Raw genomic sequence first — 18535 nt, forward strand, 5'->3', positions numbered from 1 at the left:
CTGAATTGGCTCCCTCTCCAACCGGCCTGCTTTGTTTCTGCCACCCCCGCGGCCCGCTGCCCACACTCCCTCGGGTCCACACCTGGGGCTGTCCACGTTGACCTCCTTTTGGCTGCTTGAAGTTCTTTCCGGTTGGTCTTGTGAAATCAAACTCATTTCCCATTTCTGTGGGTTCTCCTCAGAGCCCTGTCCCCTAGGTGCCTCCTGTGCTTGTGTCTCGTCCCCCTAACCTGCCACCCTGGGTGATGCTCTAACCGTAGATGACAGAAATCGTGAACTCAGTGAATATTCAAGGGGTGGACCTGACCATTAGTTATAAGAAGGGTGCTCATTTGGTCTCAGATGTCAGGTTCTAATCCCCACTCTACGGATGACAAAACAGAGGCCCCAAGGCTCAGCGACAAGCAAGGGCTGCAGGAGAGGCCAGCTGGTCCCAGTTGGGCTCTGGGGACAAACACACCTGGATCTGAAGCGCAGCTTGGTCACTCACTGTACTTGGCCTCAGTTTCCCCATTCTGTAAAGTGGGAACACAGCAGTGCCAGTCCCATAGGGTCCCTATAGGGGTAAGGGTCGCCTGGGCTCCTTAGGGCACAGTGCCTTCCCCCCACCCCAAAGGCTGGTGGGTGGACCCTCAGGGCATGCAGCCATTGTGATTCTAACAGGAGCACCCCTCCCCCCATCCCTCAGGATCTGGTCCACACCCTCTCCTTGCAGGGTCTCTCACCATCCTCACCTCACCGTCATCCAGGTCTCCAGCCAAAGACCACTCCCCAGCCCCAGCACACCGGCCTCCCTAGCAACCTACCCACCGCGCGCCCCCCACCCTCCCCCCCTCCCCAGCAAGGTCCCAACTTCACAAGCCTGCAGGCTGGGCCAGGGGCCTCCTCTGGGCTTCCCACCATGACAGCTCCATCACACCATGGGTCTGAGTCCCAGCAGCCTCCTCCATCAGACCATGTAGGGTCAGTCCGATGGAGAAGGACTACCTCTCTATCAGACTGAGTGTTCCAGCAGCACGGGCTCTGTCGTTATGGCTCAGTTGCCTCATAGAGTTCAGCACAAGGCTCTCAACACCCACGCAAAGTCACTGAATGAACTTGAGAAAATTGGAAAAACACAAAAAAGTTGGAAGAGGAAACAAACCACCAGAGAAAGTTCCTGCTACCATCTTGGTGCATTTCCCTCCAGCCTTTTTTCTGTGCCGGTTGTGTTTGTCGGACACCCCCATGAGCGCCCCATGAACGCAAGCCTGCCGCCTGCCCGCTTCTCTTCCACGAATAAATGCTGGGTTTGCAGAATGGACGTGAGGCCTGACAGAGGGGCTGAGTTGCTTGGGGTCATGCAGCTCCAAAAGGAGGGGCCCAGCCCACCCGACCCCCAGGGCTCAGCACCCCCTGCCCCACAATAGTCTCAGCTCCAGAAGTCCTTATTTCCCGCTGTCTAGCTGAACGTCCATCGTCTGTGAAGACCAGGAAAACGGGGGTCCCTCACAGAAACACAGGGAGTTCACACGTGAAGCATACCTTACAGGTTTGCGGCTGCCTCCTACCACACGTTCCTAAAACCCCAGCCCAGCCCTGATGTCCGACATTCACTCTCTCGTTCCTCAGGCATTCTTGGGGTTCCACTCTGTGCCAACCCCGAGCTGAGCCCTGGGACCCAGAGATGAATCCAGCAGAGTTCCGCCCTCGGAGCCCCAGGCTGGAGGGGAGGAGACTGGGGAGCAGATCCAGTGCCGGATCAAAGATTCCAGGGTAAGGGGGCACGGGAGGGGCGCCTACCCACCCTGCCTGGGGTGGACGCAGGGCAGCCAGGAGGGCTTCCTGGAAGAGGAGGGTATCTTCCAGCAGGGGCTTGAAGAACCAACAAAAGCCTCCAGTGAAGAAGGGAAGAAAAGAGTTCCAGACAGAGGAACGGCAGGAAGAGGGTCCAGAGGAGGGAAAGGCGGACAGCAAACAGGAGTATGAGATGACCTGCAGGCAGTGAGCGGGGAGATGACCCGGGCCACCCACAGGCCTCCCTCTCACAGCTGCGGGCAGCGAGTGCAGCTCCAGAGGCCAGTTCCCTTCAGAACCAAGCTTGGCAAAAACTTCCACCTTCAACCATCAGACCTGCAAGGCCCCTGGGGCAGTGGTTCCGGGTTATTTCCTGGGAGAACCAACCTCAAGGCCTGCCGGGATCTCTCTGGAAACCAGACCTGTCCCAAAGGCCAATCGATGTCCGTCAGGTCAACGTGAAGATGTGACGGAGAACAAGGACACAGGTGTGATCCTCACTTGAGAAAGCAGATTCTACCCCCCATTCACAAATCGGAGACCAACCCACCAGAGGTCACAGAGCACGTAAGCAAGCAGTTAAGTGGGCTCGGGCGCAGAAGCCAGCCATCTCTGGCTCCGAGGGCGCCCCCAACCACGGCCCAAGTGTCCCCCATTGGTCCCCAGGGCCTGGAACGCTGGCCCCTGGCCAGTGCACCCAGAATGTATTTTATGAATGAGTGAACAAAAGAATCCGAAAGCCCTGTCCTTCCGCCCACACCTCCGGCAGCAGGAAGGAGCCATCTGCTACTGGTTTTTGTTGTTGCTGTCACTCTGAAAATCAAAAGCACAAACCTGAAGTCACAGCTGTGTCACTTCGGGGCGGGCAGAACCCCCAGCCCCTGACCCCGGACTAGAGCAGAGCCCAGCACCTCGGCGGAGGGGTCAGACAGCTGCTCGGCCACTAACAGCATGAGACTGGACCCGTCGCGCCCCTGCTCCGAGCCTCGGTGTCTCCGTTACTAAACGGAGGTGCTGAGGACCTACCTTGCTGGGTGGGTGCAGTGAGGACTAAGGAGCTGGGACCCCGCAGGGGTGGGTGCGGGGGAGATCCCGTCCCTCTGGCCTCCTCTGCCTATGACCTTGGCCGCCGAATGAGCTCTGAAACCCTCAGCACTAACCAAGCTGGATGCCCTGGCCCTGCGTGCAGCCGAATGGCTTACATATTATGAGGCATCCACGTGGCCAAAGGGCAGAGGGGCTGAGGGGGGCGCGGGCAGGTGGCTCACCGGGCTCACGCGTGACTCAGCGGGACTCGTCGAGGCTGCAGGTCTGGGGTGGGAGCTGCCCTCAGCTGTACGCTGTGCAGGAAAGCCCGGCTGCCGGCATCTCTGATGAATATTTTATCACTGCTCACAGAGCAGGCAGGCCCCAGGAAGGTGCCTGCAGCCTCTGATTCCACAGAGCACCCCTTCCTGCCCCGACAGAAGGAAGTGGCTGGGTGGGGTGCCGGTGGGGTCAGAAGCCCAGACAGCTAGCTCATTCCTGCCCTGCTGTCACTTCAGGTCAGCTCAGCCCAGCAAATGCCCCTGAGCCTCAGCCACAATCTGCCTTGCACTGTGCTGGGTGCTGGGCTCCACTCTGCCCTGGACAGCTCCCAGGCTCCTTTGCACTGCCCCCAGAACACCAGCACTCTGCACCTTGGTCTGGTCAAACACCCCTTCCTGTTGGCCCAGAGCACTGCCACCTCCTCCAGGAAGTATTCCTGGCTTTTTTTCTTCCTACTGTGTGACCTTGGGCAGGCCCATCACACTCTCTGAGCCTGTTTCTAAAATGGGGCTGGTGGTCCCCACTCATGGGGGACCAGATGAGACTGTATAAACAAAGTATCTCCCATCTCCTTGCCCACATGGACTCATTCTTTTTGGAGGGACCTGAACATTTGGAATCAAATCAATAAATATTATAGAGCATGTCTAGGGGTGGGACACAGGAATGTATAGAGCCTGGCTCCTGCTTGCAGGGCTCCACAATTTAACTGTGGAGATAGGACCTAAATAATAATACTAATAGTAATAATAATAATAACAGCAACAGTAATAACAGCTACCACATTTCAAGCCCCCACTACTGCCAGATAATTGACATCACATCCCCTTGTCTACTCCTCCCAGCAGCCCTGTGATGTGAGGTTCCAACCCTCATTTCATAGCACGGCAGGAACCTGAGACTCAGAGAGGGGCAGGACCCTGCCTGAGGTCACACAGCGTGGTGGGGCTGACCAGCTGTCCTGCTGGACCTCTGGGGTGTGCCCTCGGGGTCAACACCTGCTTTTCACATCATTGTCCATGTGGGGGCTCCACTGAGACGGGGATGGTCCAAGTCAAATGATGAAGATACACAGGATACAGTGCAGCCAGTAAAAAATCGTCACTGCTCTTTAGGAGCTACTGGACTATTGAGGGAACAGGGGAAATGCTAGTAGTATTACAGTAAGTGAAAAGGAACAGGATACGGAACTGCGTGTGGTGTGATGACATCCTATGAAAATAGTTCTACATCAAGATGTATTGATTCAAAAAAGACTGGAAATGATACACAAAATGATAATGTTCAGAGGCTGAGGTTACGGTGAAATCGGAGCCTATTTTGCAGACTTTGTACCACATGGCTATGTTGGTTTTATAATTTAAAATTTTCCTTAGAGATAGGATTGGGGGACTTCCCTGGTGGCGCAGTGGTTAAGAATCCGCCAGCCGGGGCTTCCCTGGTGGCGCAGTGGTTGAGAGTCTGCCTGCCAATGCAGGGGACATGGGTTCGAGCCCTGGTGTGGGAAGATCCCACATGCTGCGGAGTGACTAGGCCCATGAGCCACAATTGCTGAGCCTGCGCGTCTGGAGCCTGTGCTCCGCAACAAGAGAGGCCGCGATAGTGAGAGGCCCACGCACCGTGATGAAGAGTGGCCCCTGCTTGCCGCAACTAGAGAAAGCTCTCGCACAAAAACGAAGACCCAACACAGCCATAAATAAATAAATAAATAAATAAATAAATAAATAAAATTAAAAAAAAAAAAAGAATCCACCTGCCAATTCAGGGGACACGGTTCGAGCCCTGGTCCGGGAAGATCCTACATGCCGCGGAGCAACTAAGGCCATGCGCCACAGCTAGAGCCTGCGAGCCACAACTACTGAAGCCTGTGCACCTAGAGCCCGTGCTCCGCAACAAGAGAAGCCACCGCAAGGAGAAGCCCGCGCACCGCAACGAAGAGTTGCCCCGGCTCGCTGCAACTAGAGAAAGCCAGCGTGCAGCAAGGAAGACACAACGCAGCCAAAAATAAAAATAAATAAAATAAATAAATTAAAAAAAAAAAGAAGTAGGATTGGTCCACCACAAGGATTTATTGAGCACCTAGTGTCTGCCCTCCCTTGCTGAGAGTTTTCTCCTCTCTCAGCCTCAGATTTAGTCAGTGGGAGGAATGAGATGGACACCAATGTAAGTAACGAAGAACTTGAGGCCACCCTCCCCATCTCTCCATGGTTGGGCCTGTCAGCAGCTCAAACCCAGCACAGCCAAAGCCAAGCTCAGGATGTTCTCCCACATTAAGTCAACTGTACCAGGGATCACCACCGCCACCTACTCAAGTCCTAGACTAACAATCACAGGGGCTCACGAGGTAGTGAGCTCCCTGTCATGGGAATAACCAAGCAAGGAGCGTCATGTCTCTCCACCAAGACGTGGCCTCAATGGCTGTCTTTCAGTCCATCTTAATTAGACCCAAAGTCTTACCAGCTGTGTGACACTGGACAAGATACTGACCTCTCTGTGCCTTGCCCTCCTCATCTGTACAATGGGATCATACAATGACCTCATAAGGCCTCAGAGGGTTAACAGAGAGCAAATATGTAAGATGCCTTCCAGGTACCTCTCCAGGACTATTATTATTTCACAGCTTTACCTACCCACTTGTGGGAGCTAAGTGGGACAGAAATAAAAATTCCTATTTCACAGATTTGAAAACTGAAGCACAGAGAGTAACCCCCCTCAGACTCAAAGGGGTGTAAGTGACTCCAAGCGGATTGTTTTTGCTGGAGAAACTGCTTTGGCAACACAAAGAAGGCCTTTAGCCAGCCCAGCTGATGGCACAGAAAGCAAAACCTTAAGAACCTTCCAGAAAATGAGCAGGACTTCTGCTGGGGTCAGAGGAGCCCACGGTGGCAGCTCCTGACAGTGAGGCATCTTGGTGACATTCCCTCACCTTAAGGCATGTAGCATCGTGGAAAGCGGACGCGCACACCTCATGCCAGAGACCCTGGGGTTTGAGCCCCAGCCCTGCTCCTTGCTGCTCTGTGTCTCTGGGCAGCCCTTGGCCTCTCCAAGCCTCAGTTTGCCCATCTGTTAACTGGGCATGGCCACGATCACCTTCTGGGCTGCTGGGAGTAGTAAGTGGGACGGTGCCTGGGGAAGACTTCACACAGGGCCTGGCACACAGCAGGTGCTCAGGGAATGGCTGTCCCCTGCTTCCTTCCAGAGGTAAACCCAGGCTTTGGAGTCAGAACCGAGGAGAGCAATACTCCCCGCTGCAATGAACTACATAGATTTTCCTGAAAATCTTTTCAGAAAGGAGCTGGCCCTGGCCCCTCCCCACTTGCGCCTGGGTGTAGTACGTGGTAATGCAGTAGCAAATGTCACCTCTGTCCTCTCTGCTCTCCCTAGAGGGTACAGATGGGCGCCAGCGTCACCTGAAGGCTTCCTTGTGCACCAAGGGGCCCTGTACGTGGCTTCACTCATAGTCATCACGTGACCCCACAAGTGGGTTTCCAACAACAACATTAACACTAATACTGATAGGAACTCCAGGGCCGGTGCCAGGCCAGCCTGACTGCAAGCCACTGTCACTGCAAGACCACACGTCACTGCACGACCACTCTACCACACCAACACAGGGCACTGTCCTTCTGGAAACCTTCCATGAGGCCACGTTGTCCTCACAAGCACCCTACGTGGTAGGTGCTACGATAATCGCCACGTCATAGATGAAGAAACCGAGGTGCACAGAGACGTTTGGTGACTTGCCAACATCACACAGCTGGTGAGAGGTGGGGCTGAGATTCGAACCCAAATAGCCTGGCTCCAGAACCCAGGTCTTAATCACCTAAGTGCGTTTTCCAATCCACTCTATACAAATGAGAGCACTGAAGCTCAGCAGGTGGACCTGACTCTGGGGTCTCCAGCCTTTGCGGCCCCTCCCTGGCCCCCGCTGGCTCCCCTTCCAGGTCACCCAGAGCCCAGGGTCTGAGGTCAGAGCCAAGTCCTCTAAGGCAGCGGCACCCGGGCGGCTCCCCTGAGACATCTGGATTCCTGAGTCACTAGAATTCTGCTCACACAGAGTTTCAACGTCCCTGTGCCTCTAGGTGCTCCCCCACTGAGGTTCGATTTTGAGACATAAAAGAGGGATGTGGTTAAAAGAAAAAAAAAGAAGGTTATACCGTCACCAGGAAGTCACCTCCTTGTCCCACTCTCCCACGTCTTCATCACAGCCCATGGTCCTAATTCATACCTCCCGACTCTAACTCTCGTCCTCCTCAGCAGCCGTACCCCTGAGGGCCACCTGGGCTATGGGGTGAGCCCCGCAGCAGGACGTCCTGACTCCGCTTTTGACCTGGAGGACCACTGACAGCACGTCTGACCCAATAGCTCCCCATCCAGGTTGCTTCTGTGGCCTCCCCCTTTCTGCGTGGGTCTCTCTGCCTCCCTGGGGACACTTGCCATCCTCCAGGCCTGAAGAAGGCCTGGGGGAACGAGTGAGTGAGAGAGTGAACGAATGAACGAATGAATGAATGACTTTTCCCGTTCCTCTCTGGGCGTCGCGAGAGCTCTGCTCTCCTTACAGATGTCCCAGAAGATGATTTTGTTCACGTCCATGAACGTCCACAATTTGGGGAACCTGGTGAGGGTCCAGGGCTTTCGCCTTCCTTCTCCCATCCCAGCCTCTCCAGAATCTGCCGGGAGTCGCCCGGGGACAAGGGTGTTGTCTCCCAGTGCCTGCCTTGAGCAAGAGAGCTGGCACTGGCACGCAGCCGGATACCATAAAATGCCGCCTGAGGCTGCGAGGCAATTCCACGTGGCCATCCTCAGGCCTTTTAAGCCACCCATTAGAAACAAAAAATCCATCAGCTAACAAATGTTTCTGCACAGACCACTTTCCCTGCTGATGAGAAATTAAGTTCACGTGACTGTCCCCATCACCAGACAGTTAAAACAGCCGAGACACACGGAGTGCCAGCCACTCTCATAACGGGTACCCACCCCCACGGCCAGTTTGCGGTGAGCTTGTGGTATGTCGGGCGTTGTGCCTCTCTGGATCCTGACTACCCACAAGGAGCTCGTAATATTAAGAGTCACAGTTTTCAGATAAGGAAACTGAGGCCCAGAGAAGCAGTGACTTGCCCAAGGCCACACAGCCAGCCAGTGGTGTATGCTGACCCAGGTGCTAGCCCAGGTCAGCTTGATTCTATAGCCCTCACCCACCCCTTACCGCCATTTAAACAAATGGCTCAGAATCCCAGACCGTTTGGCAGGAAAGACCCTAGGGAGGCTCTAATCTCCTCTGACTGACGGGGACTTGGCCTCAGAGAGGGGAAGTGGCTTGCCCAGGGACACAGCAAGGCCATGCCCCCAGGATGGACTCCTCTTGGGTCCGCTCCACTGCCTGCCAGCCAGAGGGAGCTAATATGACCTTGTCCGATCACCCAATGACACCACCCAGCGGCACTCACACTTGAATGTGCACCAGAAGGGGGGAGTGGTAAGATGCAGATTCCTGGTGCCCCATCAGAGGTCAGGATAGGAGCCCAGGAATCCGCATTTTATCAAGCCCTGTCATTAAAGAGGACAGTCTGGTGGTCCCAGGCTCCTCTCCCAGAGCCCCCAGCTTACCCCTCCACGGAGGGTCTTGGGTTGGGCCTGGTGCGGCAGGTCTGAGAGGCCACAGAGAGCTCGCCCTCCCCCTCCAGATGCAGCCCAGCGACCGGCCTTTGGGATCCCTGGGAACTCAGGCACAGCCACGCTCTTGCCAAGAGCATCGCTAATCACCTGGACACGCTGGGTTCTCACAGCAGCTGCACACAGCTCTCAGGGCTGCCCTGAGCCACGGATGGGGAAATGGAGCTCGCCCTCAGGAAGTGGCCTGGCCGAGCAGGGCTGAGACCACACCCTGTGACCTTCGGGCCAGGGACCCTCCCCCAGCGCAGCAAGTTCTCCCCTACCTTGGCTCCATCGGAGAAAATCTTAGAAAGCGTCAGGCGCTGCTCATGGGAACGGGGTCTCCTGCATGATGAGATTCTGCCAGAGGCCCAGACCCTGGACGGGGCAGACCTGCCCCGTGTGCCACCTCTCAAGGGATGGGAGGGGGCTCACCAGGTTGAGGGCAAGAACCTCTACAGGCTCCGCCTCTGCCCTCAGATGTGCCTGATGCCCCAAACGCACCCGCACAGCCCTGCAGGGCCAGCTCCCCGCAGGAAGGTGGCGGGCGGCCCAGGCCAGAGGCCAGAGGGGTGGGGCCGCACGCCGAGCCAGGACAGGGCTCAGAAAGGAGGTGTCTCCCTTCTGACCATCTTTGTTTGCTCTATTCAGGGGGGAGCAGTGGAAAGACAGGGGGGAGCTGCGATGGGGAGGGGCAGTGTCGGGGGTGGGGGAAGATCAGGAAACAAGGCAGCTGGAGAAGCGGCCGGACGGACACGCAGAGACCCACCCACGGAGACAGACAGAAACTCAGAGACAGAGAAGAGAAGGGGGGGCGGGGGGGGCGGGGCGTGGGCGAGAGAGAGACTGCGAGAGAGGATGCGCTCCGGAGGTCCCAGGAGACGGGGGTGGGAGAGGCTGGACCCCCAACCAAGGGGAAGGCCCGACCCCCGCCCAACCCATGTCCCCGCACTCGGCGGGGACACGCGCGCGCGCGCGCGCACACACGCCACTCCGCCGGCGCCGCCCGGGCCCCCGCCCTCCGAGGGGCGCGCGTGCCGCCCCCTGCCCACCCGGACCCCTCCCCCGGCGGGGCCTCCGGGACCCGTTCCCGCCACTCACCTCGGTCCCCGCGCCACCTCCGCCGCCGCTGCCACCGCGCAGAGCCGGAGCCCGGGGCCGGGGGAGGGGGCCGCGGAGGCCCCGCCCCGCCCCGCCCCCCGGGCCCGCGTAGGGCACCCCACGCGGCCGGAGCCACCGGACTCCTGGGCTGCTGGAGACGCGCGGCAGGCAGCCACCTGGGTCGCGGGTACGCCCACCCGCCGGGGCCCGCCCGAGCTGGGAGCCGGGGGCCGGAGGGGCCCTCCCGGGATCCCCCCACCCGGGTGCACTGCGCAGGCTGTGGGCGGTGCCCGCCGGGGAAGGGGGTGTCCCCGGCCACCCTGGCGGCCCACATTGGCTCTCCGGCCAGCAACGCATTCCTCCGCGACCCTCTAACGCCCACGGAGCGCCCCTTCCCCAAGCCCCAGCCTGTGGGGGTCGCCGGTAGCCGGGAGGAAAAATCAGACCCTCTGATTCAGTCCCTGCCCTGGGGCTTGGGGTCTTGAGGGAGGCCGAGGGGTCAGGGATGGGACAAACAAACGCTTCCAGCATCTAAATATCCCAGGGCCGTGGTTGTCAAAGGATGGCCCGACTGCTCCGTGGGCAACACCCTGGAACTTGGTAGGACGGAAATTTTCGGGCCTCACCCCAGACCTACAGAAACTGGGGATGGGGCCTAGGAATCTGGGTTTTAACAAGCCCTCCTGGTGATTCCCAAGCTCCCGTGAAGTTTGAGAAGTTCTGCTCTGGTGGAAATAGCCCACACCCCATGCCCCACACCCATAGTAGGATGTAAATTCCCTGAAGGGGGGGATTTGTCCCTTTTCTTCCCCCAGAGGGTCCCCAGTGGTTAAGACAGTGTTTGTCTGTTGAAAGAACACATGGATGAATGGCCCCATCGTGAGCAGCGCTGGTCACTTTTCACCTGTGGCATCCCCTGTCCCCCAGATCCATCCGCTGCTGGCTCTGCGCCGCCCCTGGTGGGCTGCATCCCCCACTGGAGCCTGGTTGGGTCTGGCCAATGGGGGCAACAGCTGGAGATCAGAGGGACAGAGGATGGGGCATTTCCTCCCACTGCCATGTGCTGTACACTGACGCTGTCGGTGCCCCTGAAGCCGAATCCAGCCTCTGTCCCCTGGCACCGAATTAAATCTCAGAGACAGAGTTTTCGGTGAAGTAGAAAAGAACAGCTTTACTGCTGCCAGGCAAAGGGGGCCAAGCGGGCTCCTGCCCTCAGAACTGTGTGTCCCACCTTGGAGAGGGTAGTGAGAAGTTTTATAGTAATGGTTCAAAGAGGGCCCCCCACCTGTCATGCAGGAGACCGGGGTTCGATTCCCTGACAGGGAGCCAAAGGGAAGGGATGGGAGACAAGAGAGAAATGGTCAAGAAAAACAATAGGGCAGCCTTGGGGCAAGGTCCTGGGTCCCCATCAACGTATACATACAACAATATCTTTGAGCTGTTTTGCGGATACTGAAACCCCCTCCAGGTGGGAAGAGTGAACCATTGACCAAGGTATGCTGCCCACAAGCACGTAGACCCCAGACCAGTTGGAACCTGAAGGTTGATGATGCCGACTCCTACTTACCTCACCATCAACCAATCAGAAGAATGTCCACAAGCTGATCACACCCTCTTTGAACCATTACTATAAAACTTCTCACTACCCTCTCCAAGTTGGGACACACAATTTTGAGGGCGTTAGCCCGCTGTGGCCCCCTTTGCCTAGCAGAGCAATAAAGCTGTTCTTTTCTACTTCACCCAAAACTCTGTCTCCGAGATTTAATTCAGTGTCCGGGGACAGAGGCTGGATGCGGGTTCACCTCTCTATGACCACAGCTCCTGCCGGGAGGCCCTCTGTGACTCTAGCTCCCACCAGCTTCCGCTGGAAGCATCATCTCCTCTGCTAGTTCCTCCAGCCCCAGGGATGGTAGCACCTTCCCGCCATTGCCAGTCTCTGGGTGCTCCTGAACCTGCCCGCACCTCTGTAAGCAGTCCCTTTGGTCACGTGCCTTATTTGGACCACCTGGGGTAAATTCTGTCTTCTGCTGGGACCGTGACTGAAACAGATAGATATGATTTTTGCCACTTTACAGAATTGGAAACTGAGGCATGGAGGGGTTATAAAACATGTCCAGCCAGAGATCTTAATAGACACCTCACCAAAGAAGATATACAAATGGCAAATAAGCATATGAAAAGATACCTTACATCTAATGTTATTGGGGAGATGCAAGTTAAAACAACAATGCGATACTATTATACACCTATTAGAATGGCCAAAATCCAGAACACTGACATCACCAAATGCTGGCGAGGATGTGGAGCAACAGGAACTCTCCTTCACGGCAGGCGGGAACGCAGAATGCTGCAGCCACTTTGGAAGACAGTTTAGCAGTTTTTTACAGAACTAAACATACTCTTACCATATGTACAATCCAGCAATCACTCTCCTTGGTATTTACCCAAGGGAGTTGAAACTTATTTCCATGCAAAACCTGCATACAAATATTTATAGCAGCTTATTCATAATTGCCAAAAGTTGGAAGCAACAAAGTTGTCCCTCAGTAAGTGAGTGGAAAAACTGTGGTATAGCCATACAATGGAATATTATTCAGTGCCATACAATGGAATATTATTCAGTGCTAAAGAGAAGTGAGCTATTAAGCCATCAAGACAGAGGAAAGTAAATGCATGTTACTAAGTGAAATAAGCCAATCTGAAAAGGCTACACATTGTATGATTCCAACTCCATGACATTTTGGAAAAGGCAAAACCATGGGGTCAGTAAGATCAGAGGTTGCCAAGGGTTGGGGTGGGGGGAGGGAGGGATGAATAGGTGGAGACGGGATTTTTAGGGTAGTGAAACTTCTCTATGATATTGTAATAGTAGATACATGTCATTATGCATTAATCCAAACCCATAGAATGTCCAACACCAAGAGTGAACCCTAATGTCGACTATGGACTTTGGGTGACAGTGTGTCAGCGTAGGTTCACCAATTGTAACAAATGTGCCACGAGGCATCTGATATTGATAGTGGGAGAGGCTATGCATTGTAGTGGGGGGAGGGTGTATATGGGAAATTTCTGTACCTCCCTCTTAATTTTGCTGTAAACCTAAAACCCTTCCAAAAAAATAAAGTCTTAAAAAAATGTCCAGGACCACGCAGTGAGGAATGACAGAGCCAGTGTCCCAACCCAAGACCCCTGGTTTAAAGTCTATATCTGGCTTTTGAGGGATTTTGAGCTCTTCTCCTCTGAAGGGCCCAGGACTGTGGGGTAAACATGAAGGGGATGTGGGTGATGCAGAGGCAACTGAACCCCAGAGCCCCATCCACCTCCTCCAAGCAACCGGGTGAGAACTGTGTGTGTCCCCGGGCCTGGCAGGAAACCCCAGCATGCACATGTGTCACCTCCGAGCTGCTCTGTGGGTCACGAGAGACTGTGGGAAACCGTGGGAGGTTCAGGTGAGGCCCCAGCCCCGCCATGGCAGCCAACTTTCTATTTCCTTCCCTGCGCCCTGGTGGAGGCCAGCCCCACTGTGTGCCAGGACCGTCCCAGTGCGGAAGGGCACAGGCTCTGCAGCTAGCAGACCAAGGCTGAGTCCCTTGTCCAGTGACCCATCCATTCTGAGCCTCAACCTCCTTGTTCCTACAGTGGGGATGGTCATACCTGCCAATTTCACAAGTTTGTTCTTTTATTTATTTATTCATTGGTTGAGTCACTGAACATTATTTAGTGAGCTTTTGCTCATTGCCCGGCATGTAAGAAAAGCGCTTTGCAAATCTAAAGCCCTGGACAAAGCTTAGTTCTCTGATGGGTGAGTCTGGCTATTTCCAACACCGCCCCTGTGGATCTGGGGTCCTTTCTGGGATCTCCTACACCCCACTTGGCCAAGAGGGGCTCTGGTGCCCTTGCGGGATGGGGTAATAGCCCAAAGATTCCGAGGGCTCGCTGAGCCTCTTCTCCATGGGGAAGACCCTTGGAGACACCTACCCAGTGACTGCCCACAGGGAGACGGAGGCCAGCAATGTGCAGTGACTTGCCCCAGGTCACCCTGTGTGCCAGGCTTGTAATGGCCCCCCAAAGATGTCCACATCCTAAGCCGCGGAGCCTGTGGATATTACCTTTCATGGCAAAAGGAACTTTTGATTAGATGAGATTAAGGATCTTCAGATGGGGACATGATTCTGGGTTACCAAGTGGGTCCGATGTCATCCCAAGGATCCTTATGAGAAGGAGGCAGGAGTGAGAATAGGGTGACATGGCAACAGACACAGAGAAAGAAACTGGAAGGTGTTGCGCCTATGGCTTTCAAGATGGAGAAAGGGGTCACAAGTCACGGGATGCAGGCAGCCTCTAAAAGCTAGAAGAGCAACGAGATAAATTCTGCCCTAGAGGCTCCAGAAAGAATGAGGCCTGGCTGACTTCTGGACTCCAGAACTAAAAGGGAATAAATTTATGTTGTTTTAAGCCTGTATGTTTGTGGCCATTTGTTAGACAAGCCATAGGAGGCTAGTACGCCCCGCGAGGCCAGGGCTGGAAGCCGGGTCTCCTGCAGCTGGGCCTCACTCTGTGCCTGGCCTGGATCCCCATTCCATGGCCTTCCATCCAGGGGCTCCCAGGCTGTGAGATTGGCCGGGTGCTTCAGGATTGATTTTCCTCTGATGGGGTGCTTAAAATGTCAACAAGAGTATTATATACATAAAATAACTTAAGCACTAATGGAAAAAACAAAACCCCACCAGTGCCCCCGGTTTTGAAGCCCATGTGTCCACACCCACACCCACCCAGGGCAAACGCCCCTCACTCCTCCCAGAGGTACTGACTCACCTTGCATTTTAGCTTCTCAGACTTGACCTTTTGTCTGGGGTCTTGTGTTTGATGGCGTTGCGGGAGCACGCGGACGCTCCTGTCCCCCGGGTAGACGCCTCTTCACTAAGGAGCTGGCGTGGCCGAGCAGCCTTGATAAACAGGTGTAACTGTTGGGGTCCCTTCCTTACCTCCTCCTCCTCTTCCCTGGAATGGAAAGTCTTCGAAAGCAGGGAGCCTGGCCTTCAACGCTGGGTCCCTAGGGTGCAGTGCAGGGCTCGGCCCATCATAGGTGCTCAGTGAACAGCAAATGATGGATGTACCTTGCAGAGCGCGGGGCAGAGTCGGCACCCAAGAGACGTTTTGGTAAATGCATGCCTCACCTGGGCACTACATCTGGGCATCACACCTGTGTACCAGGCACAGGCTGGCAAGTAGGAAGGACCCAGACTCAGTCAGGCCTGAGGACCTCACACTCTTCTCCCCAGCCCAGGCTTCACCCTTGACTGTGTCTCTCTTAGAAGGTTCCAGACTCTTCCTTTGGACTCTGGAAGTGCCAGCTCCACCCCAGGGGTCATGGTCCGGATGGAACCCACCCTGACAAGCTTGTATCAAGAGGCTATTTCCTAGTGACAGAACCTCGAGCCTCTCATCTTGGGAATGTCCAGCCCTGCCTCTTGGCCTGTCCACCCAGGGTCCCTGGGGCTTCCGGGCGGCTGCTACACTGCCTGGCAGTCCCTTTGCCTGGCCCCCGAGCCCTACAGGAGACCCAGGGGCCCTGGGAGACATCAGGGCAGAGCTTGGCCCCTCTGCCTCACCTGCGCCCGAGCCCTCCCACCCCAGCACGAGATGCCTTCGGGAATTTTCCTGAACATTTAAGGGGCCTTGCTCCACACAGCCCTCCCCCTTCCCTGGGGAGCCCTCCCTCTCCAGAACAAACAACGTGTGCTCCCGTGGAACATAAACACTTGCACAGAACACCAGACAAAGCTGATCAAAAACGAGGCTTCCGGCCTGGTAACCACTGAACACAGGCGACGGCGTGAACATCCACCGGGCCATGACATGAACAAACCTCCCCCTTCCCGGCTACAGGAGTGATGCCTCATGCCAGGCTCCCCTCCCTGCAGACAAGGTTTCCTAAGATCCCTGATCACAGAATCACCCGCCCTTCCTGAGAGCACCCAACCCAGGGCAAAGCCGCCTCCTCAGGCCCGCCTGTCACCCAGCACACTCCCAGCGCCCTGAAGTCCTTTCTAACACCCTCTTACAAGCACCCAAGGTTCTCGGGTGCGCCCTCCCTCTAGGCAACAAGCGAGGCACCCACGCTGTTTTCCCACAGGGCTGCTCCTGGCCGTCCTGGCAGGGAGGACTTTGGCAATGGAGACCCTCTCCCTGGGCCACCACGAGACAGCCCCCTCCTTCAGACCCTCAGACCGAGAGGGACAGGGCAGGGCGAGATGTGAGAGGTGGAGCCGGGCCGGTGCTGGTGTCAGCTGGTCAGCAGACCATCTGCCCCCGGTATCCCCGTGGTGACGGGGCCAGCCTGGGGGAGGTGACCCCGCTCGGGCAGTGGGCAGCCTTGCCAGGCTGGCTGGGGGCTGGGGGCTCTGGCAGAGAGCTGCGGCCTCCTGACCCCCACCCGCTGATTCTGGCTCCAGCACTAGAGTCATCTGCGCCCCACTGAAAGCCAGGGGTCCCTCTGCCTTCCGTGCTGGCCTGGCCTGCTGGCCCACGGTCACAGGGGCCGAGTCTGGTTCAATTCAAGGAGTGTTTCCACGTGTCTCATCCGTGCTAGGCTCTGAGTTTGGGCCTGGATGCACATGGGAGCCCTGGGGAGCTCCGAGGTGGAGGCAGGGGAACCAGAGCTGGAAACCTATTCTGCCAGGTGGTGGCCGAGGATTGTAGTACTGGAAGCCCAGAAAGGGTCTTGGGAGCTGGAACTGGAGGTACCCCCCGCGCCCCCTCCTGGGAGTTGAGTGGAAGCTTCCCCCCCCCCCCCCCCGCCCCCCCGCCAAGGGCAGAACCAGGCTCGGGACTCTGGGACCAATGCGCGTCCCGCAGGCTGCCACCTGGAACATCGCACAGGCCTGGTGCCTGCCTGTGGCGGTCTAGGGCTCAGGTCCAGGTGCTGAGCCAAGGCAGGGGTGCCTGAGAGGGTGGGCTCGGAGGACCCAGCCTGCCAGCCCTGTGGGCCAGATTCCTCCTCCAGAGACCCACTCACTCACCCCTCCCTCTGGGAACAGCTCTGACCACACAATTGACACTCCCTCCCCTGGCGGGAATGATTTGCCGATGAAAGGGTCTGGGCTGAGGCCTTTCACACGCAGCCAGCCACCAAAACCCCACTCCTCTAATGCACACTCTGAGAAGCTGGCAGCCAGCCCCCTGCGCTCAGCCAAAGCACCCGGGGCCGGCGAGCAGAATTAGTGCAACCCCGCAGTCCCGCCAAGGATCTGTCTTCAATTGCTGCTTTCGGATTTCCCAAAGAGAACAAGCCTGGCCTCTGCAGGAAACCCAGGCCCAATTTGCCTGGAAATAACTCAGCAGAAACGGCGCCTGCGGCCCTCTCCCCAGGTTCAGTCTTCCTGGGTTCCCCCAACTCAATGCAAGGACCGTACCTCCCTCACTGGGGAGAGGCCTCGGGGGCATTTTGTGGATTCTGCAGGGTTTTCAGTGTGGACCACCATGTTGCTGGCACACAGAGGTGGGCTGTGACCACAGGACAAGCTGGATGGAAGCGGGGACAGTGGACATCCTGTCTCCCTGCTGGTCTTTTGGGAAAAGCCTCAGTCTCCCCGCTTCCCCTGTGATGTTAGCTGTAGGTTTTCTTGCAGTTTCTTTATCCGGTTGGTGAAGTTCCCTCCTATTCCCGCATTGCTGAAAATTAAAAACATCTTTTTAGCATGAATGAGTTTGATCATGTGATTTTTGCATCTATTGAAATCATATGATTTTTTAAATCCTTTATTCTGTGAATTATGTGAATCATTATTTATTTATTTATTTATGGCGTGTGGGCTCAGTAGTTGTGGCTTGTGGGCTCTAGAGCGCAGGCTCAGTAGTTGTGGCACACGGGCTTCTCATTGCAGTGAGTTCTCTTGTTGAGGAGCACGAGCTGTAGGTGCACGGGCTTCAGTAGTTGTGGCACGTGGGCTCAGTAGTTGTGGCTTGCGGGCTCTAGAGCGCAGACTCAGCAGTTGTGGCGCACGGGCTTAGTTGCTCCGCAGCATGTGGGATCTTCCCGGACCAGGGCTCGAACCCATGTCCCCTGCACTGGCAGGCGAATTCTTAACCACTGCGCCACCAGGGAAGCCCATTGATTTTGTTTTTTGTTTTTTTGCTTTTTAAAATTTATTTATTTATTTATTCTTGGCTGTGTTCCATCTTCGTTGCTGCATGCAGGCTTTCTCTGGTTGAGGCGAGCGGAGGCTACTCTTTGTTGCAGTGCGCGGGCTTCTCACTGCAGTGGCTTCTCTTGTTGAGGATCATGGGCTCTAGGCACACGGGCTTCAGTAGTTGTGGCACTTGGACTCAGCAGTTGTGGCTCGCGGGCTCTAGAGCGCAGGCTCAGTAGTTGTGGCGCACGGGCTTAGCTGCTCCGTGGCATGTGGAATCTTCCCGGACCAGGGCTCGAACCCGTGTACCCTGCACTGGCAGACGGATTCTTAACCACTGTGCCACCAGGGAAGCCCTCATTGATTTTGAATATTGAACCAACCTTGCATTTCTGGAAAAAAGCCCACTTTGTCACATTCATTATCCTTTGTATATATTGCTAGATTCGATTTGCTAAAATTGTGTTGAGGATTTTGCATATATGTTCATAAGTGATACTGGTCTGTAATTTTCTTATAAGGTCCTTGCCAAGTTTTGTTATCAGGGTAATTCTAACTTGTTAAAA

The sequence above is a fragment of the Balaenoptera acutorostrata genome, chromosome 11 (assembly GCF_949987535.1).
Source record: "Balaenoptera acutorostrata chromosome 11, mBalAcu1.1, whole genome shotgun sequence".
Taxonomy (NCBI): domain Eukaryota; kingdom Metazoa; phylum Chordata; class Mammalia; order Artiodactyla; family Balaenopteridae; genus Balaenoptera; species Balaenoptera acutorostrata.